General features: G+C 38.1%; 1 pseudogene; it reads right to left on the bottom strand.

Moving 5' to 3' along the window:
• Window positions 1–1,284: 1,284 nt before the first annotated feature.
• On the bottom strand, window positions 1,285–1,536 carry LOC143400229 (large ribosomal subunit protein eL43 pseudogene; annotated as a pseudogene).
• Window positions 1,537–12,654: the final 11,118 nt, after the last annotated feature.

Below are 12,654 nucleotides of genomic sequence, written 5' to 3'. Positions count from 1 at the left end.
AGTTTGCTGATTTTAAATCTTTAGGATATACACTAAGGAATGGAACAACCGGGTAAAATGGTGGTTTCAATCCTAGTTTGTTTTTGTTTTGTTTTGTTTTGATTTTGTATCAGAGATTGAATTCAGGGGCACTTAAATACTGAGCCACATTCCCAGCCTGTTTCTATTTTTTATTTTGAGACGGATCTTGATAAATTGCTTAGGGCCTTGCTAACCATTTCCAGCTTTCTGAGGAATCTCCATACTGCTCTCCAAAGTGGTTGCACTAATTTGCAGTCCCACAAACAATATATGAGCATGCCTTTCCCCCACATCTTTACTGCTACGTTTTAGACGTGAGGCGTCCCCCAAAAGCTCATGTGAGAGATAATGTGATGGCTCACGGGTGAGATAATGATGAGAGGGTTCAGAGGGGAAATGATTACAGGTATGTGCCACCATGTCAAAGAAGCTTTTTAATTTGATTCCATCCCACTTACTGACTTTTGATTTTATTATTTGCATTTTAGACATCTTGTTAAAGAAGTCAATTACTGAGCTGACATCTTGAAGTGTTGGGTCTACATTTTCTTCTAGCAGGTTCAAAGTTTCTGGTCTAATTTCTAGTTCTTTGATCAACTTTGAGTTGACTTTTGTTGATGGTGAAAAAATAGGGATTCCATTTCATATTTTTACATATGGATTTCTAGTTTTTGCAATACTGCTTGGTAAAACAGCCATTTTTTTTTCTCCAATATATTTTTGGTACCATCCTCTAGTATCAGATGACTGCATTTATGTGGGTTTGTCTCAGTGTCTTCAATTCTATTCCATTGGTTTTCATACCCGTTTTGGTGCCAGTACCATGCTCTTTTTGTTTGTTTGTTTTTATGTAGGATATTTGTGTATTTTAGCATATTTTACCTTTAAAACAAATTCACACAATATGTCAATGTATTTCTGAGAAGTTGAATGATTATTATTTTTTTTTTTTAAAAAAGAAGATAACCAATACCAAACCTGTAAGACTTAGTTTCATGCCATTATCATCTGACTACTGGGGGAAAAAAACAAAAACCAAACAAACAACAACAAAAAGAAACATTGAATTACACTAACCCATCTCAGCAATTTTTTTTACATTTAAATTAGAAGGTCTCCAATTTATAAATCTCTTTTGAAAGGGCAATATTAATGCAATGCACATCAGACCGCTCTATTAATACGATTAACAACAAACCACAATTTTGTTATTCAAATTAACCCATTTAGTATAGGCTAGGGATGTCTCAAATGGTAGAACTTCTATTGGTCCTTGGATTCCTTCAGCCTTCAGATTGCAGACTCGACTGTGACGGCAGAAGTGGTGTGGTAGGTCCAGGTACCACCAGCCACCGTTTTCATGCAGGAACCACAGTGCCAGATCCCCACTGCCCGACTCTTCATCTTGGTTTTGTCCCAGAAGGAACAAGTGTATTTGGTGTGCTAGTTGACTTCAATTTTCTTCACTGTTTTTCTGAGGGAGACACAGTAGCGGATCCCATATTTACCAACCATTATGACCTTAGAGAGTTTAGCTATCGCCTTGACTTAGGCCCTAGCCCTAGAGGGACAATGCTGTTTTTGTTACTAAAGTTCTGGAGTATAATTTGAGGTCCAGCATTATGATGACTCCTCCTTCACTTTTCTTGCTAATGCTTTGACTGTTCCCGGTCTCTCATTTTTCCAAATGAATTTAATAACTGATTTTCTCAGTTCTGTAAAGAACACCATTGGAATTTTGGTGGGAATCACATTGAATCTGTGTAGCACTTTTGGTAGTAAGGCCATTTTGACAATACTCAGACTGCCTACCCAAGAACAAGGCAGATCTTTCCATCTTCTAAGTCTTCTTCAATTTCTTTCTCTAGTGTTCTATAGTTGTCATGGTAGAGGTCCTTCGCCTCTTTTTTTTTAATTGATTCCCAAGTATTTTATCTTATTTTTTGAGGCTATTGTAAATGGGATAGTTTCACTAATTTCCTTTTCAGCAGATTCATCATTGGAGTATAGGAATATGAATGATTTATGGGTATTGATTTTGTATCCTGCTACTTTACTGAATTCATTTATGACCTCTAGAAGCTTTCTGATTGAGTTTTTTTGGGGGTCTTCTAAATATAGGATCATTATTATCAGCAAACAGTAATAATTTGAGCCATCTTTTCCTATTCATATTCCTTTAATTTCTTTTTCTTGCCTGATTGTTTTAGGCATAGTTTAAAGAACTATGTTGAATAGGAATGGTGAGAGTGGGTGTTCTTGTCTTGTTCATGATTTTAGAGGAAATATCTTCAGTTTTTCTCCAATCAGAATAAAGTTGGCCTTGGGTTTGTCATATACAACCTTTACAATGTTGAGGTAAGATCCTTCTTCCCTAGTTTTCTAGTGCTTTAAACATGAATGGGTGCTGGACTTTGTCAAATGCTTTCACTGCATCTATTGAGATAATTATGTGATTCTTGTTCTTAACTCTATTTACATGGTAATTTGCATTTATTGACTTCCATATGTTGAACCAACTGCATATCCCTGGAATAAAACACACTTGATCAGGATCTTTTTAATGGGTTTATATATATGATTTATCACTATTAAGAATTTTTGTATCTATATTCATCAAGGATATTGGTCTGAAGTTTTCTTTCTTTGCTGCTTCTTTTTCTGGTTTTGGTATCAGGATGGTACTGCCTTCATAAAATGAGTTTAGAAATGTTCCCTCTTTTTCTGTTTCATGGAATAATTTGAGGAGGATTGGTATTAGCTCTTCCTTAAAGTTCTGGTAGAACTCAGCTGAGAATCTGCTTGGAGATGGGCTTTTGTTTGTTAGAAGGCTTTTGATGGCTGCTTCAATTTTATTAGTCGAAATTGATCTGTGTAAGTATTCTATATCCTCAGATTCAATTTGGGTAGGTTCTATGTCTCTAGGAATTTGTCCATGTTTTCAAAATCTTGTAGGTTATTGGAGCATAATTTTTCAGTTTCTGATGATCCTCTCAACTGCAATGGTGTTTGTGGTGATATTTATTTTTTTCATCTTGAATTCAGATAATTTTAGTTTTTTCCCCTTATTTTGGTTACTTTGGATAAGGGTTTATTAATTTTGTTTATTCTTTCAAAAATAATTCTGTTCATTTTTTGTATTAATTTTTAATTTCAGTTTTATTGATTTCACCTCTATTTCCTATCTTCTACTGATTTTGTGTTAGTCTGTTCTTTTTCTAGGGCCTCGGGATGTAATGTTGCATTATTGGGCATATTTGTATTCTTTAATGTAGGATCTCAATTCTTTGAACTTTCCTCTAAGAACTACTTTTACACTGTCCCAGAAATTTATATATGTTGCATTACTATTTTCACTTACTTATGAGTATTTTTTATTTCTCTCCTGATTTCTTCTGCTATCTATTCATCATTTAAAAGATACTATTTAATCTCCAGGTGTTATAGTTATTTCTGCTTTTTTAATCTTATCATTGATTCTAATTTCATTTCATTATGATCTAATAGATTTAAAGGTGTTATCTCTGTTTTTGAATTTGCTAAGATTTGCTTTATAACCTAAAATATAGTCTATTTTTAAAAATGTTTACGTGCTGCTGAGAAAAAAGAGAATTCAGTCATTGACAGATGAAATATTCTATAGATGTCTGTTAGATCTGTATTATTAATTGCATTTTTTTAGTTCTATAGAATCTTTACTTAGTTTATGTTCATATTGTCTATCCAGGTGTGAGAGAGCCACGTTAGAGTCATCCAATATCATTGTATTGTGGTCTATCTGATTCTTAATATTGAGAAAAGTTTGTGTAATATACTAGATGTTCCATTGTTTGTAGCATAAATATTTATGATTATTTTATCTTATTGATGTATGATTCCCTCAAGAAGTATGAAGTGACCCTCTCTGTCTCTTCTGATTAATCTTGGCTAGAAGTTCACTTTATCTGTATGAGAATAGCAACCTCTGCTTGTTTACAAGTTCCAGGTGAATGGTATATTTTTTTTTCCATCCTTTCACTATCAGTCTGTAGATGTCTTTGCCTGTGAGGTGAATCTCTTTTAGACGCACATCATTGGGCCTTGTTTTTAAATCCAATCTGCCAATTTGATCAAAGAGTTTAGACCATTTACATCCAATGTTATTATGGAGAGATGACTTTTATTTCCTGCCATTTTTATTTCTGATGTTTAAATTGGACTTGATTCTCTTTAATTGATCATTCTTCTAGTGTAATTCCTCCCTTTGTTGTTTTTATCATTATTATTTTCATTTCTTCTTCCTGAAATATTTTATTGAGTATGTTTTGTAGTTCAGGGGTTCTAGTTATGAATTCTTTTAGTTTCTGTTTTTCATAAAAGGGTTTTATTTTATTTTCAATTCTAAAGCTTAATTCTGCAGGGTTTAGTAAACTTGGTTGGCATCCATTTTCTTTCAGAGATTGGTGTATATTATCTCAAGTCCTAAGGTCTAGGTTGAGAAATCAGTTGAAATCCAAATCGTTTTATCTATAAATGTGAACACTTTTTTTGTTCTCTTGCAACTTATAAAATTCTGTATGTTAGGCATTTTCATTATAGCATGTCTTAGAGTAGATCTGTTGGGATTTTGCATATTTGGAATCCTATATGCCTCCTGTATTTGAATTTTCATCTCATTTTTAAAACTTGGAAAATTTTCTGATATTATTTTATTGAAAAGATTGTGCATGCCTTTAACTTGTATTTTAGAGCCTCATCCATCTCAGAGAATCTTAAATTTTGCCTTTTAATGTTATCACAGATTTTTTTTTAATATTCTGTTCATGGTCTCTTAACATATTTTTTATGGTGAACTTTATTTGTAAGATTATTTGCTTTTTCTTCAAGGCCTGAACATTTGTCTTCAAAGTATCCTAATCTACTGCTCACACTTTCCACTGAATTTTTAATTTGGTTTCTTGAATCTTTCATTTTGAGAGTTTCCACTTGGTTCTTTTTTCAGAATCTCTCTCTCTTTATATTTTCTGATTTCACACCTTACATCTTTTAGCTCATAGAAAGTTTTAAGTATGGACTTTCTAAATTTTTTCTCTAATTCTTCCTTCATTGTAGTGTCAATGAACCCTGTTGTTGAAGAATTATGGGCTGTTTGGGATGGTTTGTTCCATTGTTTTTTTATATTGTTTATATGTCTACCCATCTATCAGTATAGTTCTGAATTCTTTTAAGCAGAGATCTACTTTGGAAGCTTCTTTCCTTTAAGAGCCCTGGGTTGGGTGAATATCCAGATAGGTATTCTTTAAGTCAATGAATGGCCACTTCTGATCCCAATATCAGCACCACTTTGAGACATGCCACTGAGCCCTATTTGCTATAATCATTTTAAAACCAAGTGTTGTTCTATTCAACCTTCTAAGTGACAAAAACTTGTTGCAGTTTTTCTCTACAGTTCTTCAAATTCAGGTAAAAACCTACAATAAGGTTCTAGAATAGGTCAAAAAATTAATTGCTAAATTTAGTAAACCTTAAGTGAGGGCTAAAAGTGGGGGAGGAAGAAAGATGGGGCAAAAAGGGAAGGGAAAAACACTGATAGACACAGAGAGAAAAAAGATATAAAATAATAATTTATACCACAATAGAAGAAATAGATGAATGGTGGGCATTTGCAGTATTAGTAGACAATGCAAGAGGATCAGTAGAGAATAAGAGGAGAAAGTACAAGCTTGAGCTAAGAAAACAAAGGGAGGAATATTGATTCCAATGAATACTTTAAGCCATTAGATGAAATACATTCAAATAGGTTAAAGATAGAATGGTGGATATTGGGTTAACAATTATGATTCTAGTTAAAGAATTATTTATAGGATTAAAGTTACATTGGAGTTGTTTGTATTCAACCATACCTAGGTGAAGAACCCCCTTCTTGATTGTTGGTTTGGTTTTCATTGGGGTTTGAACATTCAGCAGTTGTCCCTCAGCCTTTGGCTTTGGATCTCTTCTGAGTCGCAGGGGCTCAAAAGCAAACTCCTAGTTGCTATAAACCTCCTACCAGCAGTTCTGGTTTGTCAGCTCAGGAGCTTGCAGCTGACTGCTCAAGAGGGTGCAGTTTTGTGGGTTGGCTCTTTCTATTGTGTACAGTAGTTCAGGATGCAGGATCTGGAGTGTTCCTGCCATTGCTGTGGGTCACCATGATATACCTGGTTCCCGCTACAGGATCCTTTTCATGGTAGTGAAGACCCTGGTGGCTGTCTGTGAGTATAGGGATTCTGTTTGGGTTTTCCACAGTTGTTCTGTGGTGCAGAAGTATTCCCTTGGCCATTGTTGCTCTCAGGTGCTGCAGTGAGTGTCTGAGGTAGTTTTCCTGGACTCTAGTTTCCACTGCCCCAGGTTGTGAATGGTGGGCATTGATTTCCTCTGTTTACTAAATAAGATCCCCCTTACTCTCTAGTGATCATCACTGTTCAGGGTGTATACCTGTTAAGACTGGGACCAGCCTTTTCTTGCTGTGTAGACTCTGGTAATCTCCCACCAGGTCTCTGTGTCCCTGGATGTTCAAGAAGCTTCCCTTTGGCATGGTCCTATAATCCCAGGGATTGGTCCAAGGCTTCTCACAGTGTCAGTGGTTGAAGCCTGCTGAATCCATTTTCCTCTTTTGGGGGCAAAAATTGCTTTGTTACTGTCTGTGTCTTGAGTCAGGTAATAGGACACTGTGCAGAGCTTTCTCCCCTTGCCTGGTTTGCAGAGGCTAAGAAGGGTGAGGTGCAGTTCTGGACACAGGTCCCCACCAGTCTGTTTCCCTTGTTCATGTGAGGGGGAGTGAGTAGGGGGTTTCAGCTACTTTGGCTAGTACTGGCCCTTCTAGAAGTCCTTTCTGGCTGGATTCTTAAGAAGTCCCACTGGAGAGGACTTCCCTCTGGCTTAATTTGTCTATATTATTATTTTAAAATCCAGGATACAGACAAGTTAATTATTATGTAGTCTTGGTTTCTTATAATATATAATCATATCCCTAAAATCAAATGCTTTGTGTTTTATGATGCTGACTTCTTCAGGAGTCAGTGATTTGTCTTGTAAGAGGTACTGCATCCTGGGTTTATCTGATTTTTTAAAATCATAATTAGACTTAGGTCAGCTATTTTTGGCTAGAACATTGTGAGATAATGTTGTGTGCTTCTTACTGTGTTGAACAAGGAGGCATGCTAAGATTTAAGTAACCTTAGTTGAATCACTTGGTCAGGTAGATGTTTGCCAGTCCTCTCAATCATAAATGTATATTTTCCAACTACACTTTTTGAGCTACTTGTGGGGTGATATTTTGAGCCTGTGAACATTTTGTCCCCAGATATATTTAGACACATTTCTCTACATACATACATATATACATTTAGTTGGATCTTCTATTTACCACAGAGGTGGGAAAAAGACAATTTTCCTCCTCCTCCTCTTCTTCTTCTTCTTCTTTTTTTTTTTTTTTTTTTTTGCCATGACTCTCTTTTTCACAGAACTTTCTTTTTGTCCACCTACTTAGGTACCATGGATCCAGGAGTTTTAAAACTTTTTATTCAAAGTGCTTTAATCCATTTCCTCTGTTATTCTTTTATTGAATCTCATACTGTCCCACATCTGGTCCACGGGAGCCCTTCAACTCCTATTCTCTCTTGCATGAGAGTTCTTTATTGCTTTCTGGCCCAAGCTGTCCCAGATTGATCTTGTGGCTTTTCTAACCCAATCTGAAATTAGCACTAAAAGGAAGAATTATATTGAAAAAGGGAAATACTGATTGAAGCACCATACAAACATTTTTAGAAACCTTGCTATAATATATAGAGAAACATCCAGCCAACCTTGTATACTTTGTCAAATGACCAGTCTGCCACCTAAATCATCTTTCAACTCAGTTTAATTATGATTTCCTCAGAAAATACCAGAAAACTCTCAGAACCCCCCAGAGGAGAATTAATTCCCCCTAACATGCATTCCCTTGGAACCCTAAATCTCCTCTCTATCCCGAACATACTCTTTACTGTTAAGGTCAGCTCACTTGAAAACTCCACTTGGGAAGAATCTGCTTCCAGGCTCAGGTTACTGTTGATCACATTCAGTTCCTTGTAGGCTGCCAGGTCTCGGGCCTCGGTTTCTTTCTGGCTGTGGGCCTGAGACCAGCCTCCATTTTTTTGCCATATGGTGTTCTCCACACAACATCTTCTAGCATGGGAGCTTGCTTCTTCAAGGCCATGAAGAGATCCAGCAAGAGATACATTGTATTCTTATTCTATGAAGAAGAAAGAACATCCCTTCACTTCTATTCTCCTCTAAGTCATTGGCCTAGCCTCCAATCAATGCAAGGGAATCATGCAAGAGGTGTGAAAACCAGAAGGTGGGAATTGTAGCACCCTCTTAGAGTGTGTCTGTTCATTGAGGCCATGGACTTGACATTCTAGAGTGAGGATCAGATGATAGACCTACAAAATACCATATCAGATGGATCTGTAAGGGCAACGAACAGAGTGATGAGACGGAGAGTCAGTGGTGAGAGCTCCTTAGCTAGAGTGGCATGGGGATACCTCTGTGGAAGGTAAACTTGTCTAGACCTGAATCCTGAAAATGATTTAGTCATCTGAACATGTGCATAGGCAGAAGGAAGAGGATCAGTGATCCTGGAGAAGACTACCAGAATGGGCTGAGAGAGGTAGGCAGAAACCACCTGGGATTTACAGACCACATGGTAAAGACTTGGGACTTTATTTTAAATTCAGTTAGAAGCCCATGCAGGAAGGTTATTACGAAGAGGGATATGATCTGATTCTTGCTATAATAAGATTTACTCTAACTGAATAAAGGGGGAGAGCAGAAGCAAGGCGGGTCAGATTGGGGCTCATGCAGAAATCCATTAGAGAGCTGGTGATAGGCTAGGGTGGTGGTAGGGAAAGCAGTAAGAAGAAGTCAGATTCAGAATACATTCTGAAAGCAGGGTCTGAGGGATTTATGAATAGATAAAACATGTGACTGAGAGAGGCCTAGAAGTAGCAGGTCTATTGGGCCTGAGTGGGTGGATGGCATTGGGTGGAGAATGGGTATTAGAATAAATGTCTTGGAGCATTTTTTTAATAGATTTGATTTTTAGAGTAGTTTTAGGTTCATTGTAAAATTGAGTAAAAACATAGAATTCTCATAGACTCTCTCTCTCTCTCTCTCTCTCTCTCTCTCTCTCTCTCTCTCCACTCCTCTATGCACAGTCTTCCATTATCAACCTCCTCCATCACAGTGGTACCTTTGTCACAGTTAGTGAACCTACATGGACACATCATGTCACTCAGAATCCAGTTATGTTCAGGTGAGCTCATGGTGGGGTACATTCTATTAGTTTTGGTCAATGTAAAATGATGTGTATCCATTATCATAATATCACATCACGTAGTTTCACTCCTATAAGAATCTTTTGTATTTCACCTATTCAGACTTTCTTCTCCCCTAACCCTTAGCAACTACTGACTTTTTTTTAAATAATTTTTTTTTGGTACCAGAGATTGATGTAGCACCCAGGGGTGCTTATCTACTGAACTACATCCCTAGCCCCATTTAAAATATTTTATTTAGATCCAGGGTCTTGCTGAGTTGCTTAGGGCCTTGCTTAACTGCTGGGGCTGGCTTTGAACTTGTAGTCCTCCTGCCTTAGCCTTCTGAGCTGCTGGGATTATAGGCATGTGCCACCACAGCTGGTGACTGACCTACTTAATGTCTCCATGGTTTTACCTTTTCCAGAATATCATGTATTGAAATCATACAGCCTGTAGCCTTTCCAGATTAGGTTCTTTCACTGAGTGATATGTATTTAAATTTCCTCTATGCCTTTTAAGTTGACTCATAGTAATTATATATATTTATAGGGTGCAGTGTGATGGTTTGATAGGTGCATAATGTGTAATGATCAAATCAGGATAATTAGCATTTTCTTTACACATTTACCAATTATTTGTGTTGGGAAGCCGAACTACACTTAGGGATATGAAGGCTTCAGGCTGCTCTAAATGATTTAGATATATTTACCATTATTGGTGACTGCTAGGGATCACCTGATTCCTTTTTCTCTGCCATGCAAATTCCCTTTTGGTTTAGGTTGATCTGACATGAGCAGGCAGGGTTAGGTGCTGTGCACTTAGTTCCCTTCTTCAGAAGACCATTGAGGTGCTTGGTAACATCTCTGCCAGTTCCCCACAACACTCTGGCGCTCTGCCTCAAACATTCCAGTGGAATGGCAGTTGTTTTCTGTTTGTTTGTGTTTTTAGGGGAGCATTCTAGGGACTTGTAGAGACTGCTGATGTCACCTCTCCATGTCTTAATGCATAATCAGTTCATTTCTTTTTATTACAGAATGATATTTCATCATATGAGTATATTATAGTTTATTTTTCCACTCACTGAAGAACATCTGGATTGCTCCCAAGTTGATTTTTTTTTCATTTACAAATAACGATTCTACAAACATCCATGTACAGCTTTGTGTGTGAGCATAAGTTTTACTCCATTTAAGTAAATACCAAGGAGTGTGATTGTTGTATTATATGGTAAGAGCATATTGAATTTTGTGGAAAACTTGGAACTTCTGATGGCATTAAATTTTTGATGCTCATCCTCATAACTGACTCCTCTATAGCACCCACTCTGCCATAGCAGATAGGTGGTGAGCTGCCACTAAGACTATATCAAGGCCTCTCCTTTGCCCTATAGAGGTTCCCACTAGTTTTTCCTGTCCTGCTGCAGATGCTGTCTAGGGGAAGAAAGAGAAAACATGTTCTCAAGGAACAAGTTCTGGGCCACAGTACTCCTTTCATGACCACCCACGGCCTGGTGTGAGGCCATGAGGACAGGACCTGGACCCCAGTGCACATGGAAACTCTTCAAAGTGACCACTTGCCGCAATGTCACTGCAAAATGTCCTATTTCCATGAGTCCTTCCACTAAAGAAACATGGGGGTACGCTGGCAAGGAAATTGTCATACCTACTTGGCTGATGGCTCCCAGCAACCACTCCCCTGCTCACCCTGCCCCACCCATTCTCCTCTTGTGAAAACCACAATCAAGGCCCTTGGCCTCGCTTTCCCCTCTCTCCCTCTGTCTCCTGACCAATCCTGATGCTCCCCAGGTGGCCCCCTGTGGTATCCTGTGCTCCCTGCTCTTGGAGTCTGTGACCATCGTCTGTTCAGTGGCCACTGTCTTCTGATCTGTTGGCCTCACCATTCCTGAGCCACAGTAAACCCTGCTCACCCCCCTCCCTGCCTTGACACCCTGAAGATACACTTCACACCCGGAAGGCAGGCTGGTGAGTTGGCTCCCATGGCCAGAGATTTTGTTCTTTTGCCTCTTTCATTGGTGGTCACTCTAAATTTGACTTGGAATAGTGCAGGGGAAAATCACAAATGCCTAAATAAAGTTAGCTCTCATACTGTGGGCAAAAGATCATCAGAGGCCATAATAAACATCGTTCATTAACAATAAAAGCTCCTGCTTCCTCTCTTGCCCTGTGACATCTCCTGCTGCTCTCTCACATGTGCACCCACTCCTCCAGCCTCGGCTCTGCCTGAGGCCTGTCCTGAAGCTGCCACCACAGCTCTGCCCTTGGACTTCCAGGATGTACTCTCTCCCTGACCTGGGGAAACGCACTCAGAGAGTTGGCCAGGATCCAGGGCAGCCAGCAGGGAGCATTAGGATTATACACCCTGGGTCAGAAGGACTTTTAGAAGTAAAAAATTGAAGAGATGCAGATGCTTTAGCTGGCCTCGCAGGGCTCTGGGGGTAGAAACCCAATCCCAGGAGCCCTGTGCCTCCATATCATTTGTGTGACTTCTTTAATCAGCCACACCCAGAGCTGAGCTCAGGTGATTCCAGGCCTCCACTGCCCTCTCATGCCTAGGATCCCTCATTATTGGTTTTAAGATCCGAGATTTAATTGACATTGTACAGATGGCTTGGCCTAAGATAAATTAAAACATTTTCTATTAGGCTAAGAAAACTATTACCTTTGTTATTTTTAGTCATATATAATATTAGGATTAATTTTGACATAAGTATAAAAGCATGGAATATAATTTGCTCTGATTCAGTCCCTAGAATTTTGCCTTCCCCTTTTTCCCTCCCTCCCCATATCCCTTTCCTCTACCAAATTGATCTTTCTGCTATTTACTTAGGTTTATTTAATTTAAACTAGTGTCTTGGAGATATTCCTAGGGATGAAATTCACTGTGGTATATTCATGTATGTACACAGGAAAGTTAGGTTATATTTATTCCACTGTTTTTCCCCAATCTCACCATCTTTCTTCCCCCTCAATCCCCTTCCTCTACTCCACGGATGTTTATTTTGATGGAATTCTCTTTTTTTTCTTGTTTCCCTTTTATATATGTTTTAGTTGTAGATGGACCCAATATCTTTGTTTATTAATTTATTTTTATGTGTTGCTGAGGATCCAACCCAGTGTCTCACACGTGCGAGGCAAGTGCTCTACCATTGAGCTACAGCCCCAGCTCCATTTCCCTTATTTTTTTTATTCTGATTTTTAATGTAATCTTGATTTTTTCATTGGTTGTTCAAAACATTATAATGCTCTTGACATATCATGTTTTATACATTTGACTCAAGTGGGTTATGAACTCCCAT

Source organism: Callospermophilus lateralis, chromosome 5 (assembly GCF_048772815.1).
Source record: "Callospermophilus lateralis isolate mCalLat2 chromosome 5, mCalLat2.hap1, whole genome shotgun sequence".
In the NCBI taxonomy this organism is placed as follows: Eukaryota; Metazoa; Chordata; class Mammalia; order Rodentia; family Sciuridae; genus Callospermophilus; species Callospermophilus lateralis.
Note: the sequence above shows the minus strand (reverse complement) of the source record. Positions and strands in the feature narration are given on the sequence as shown.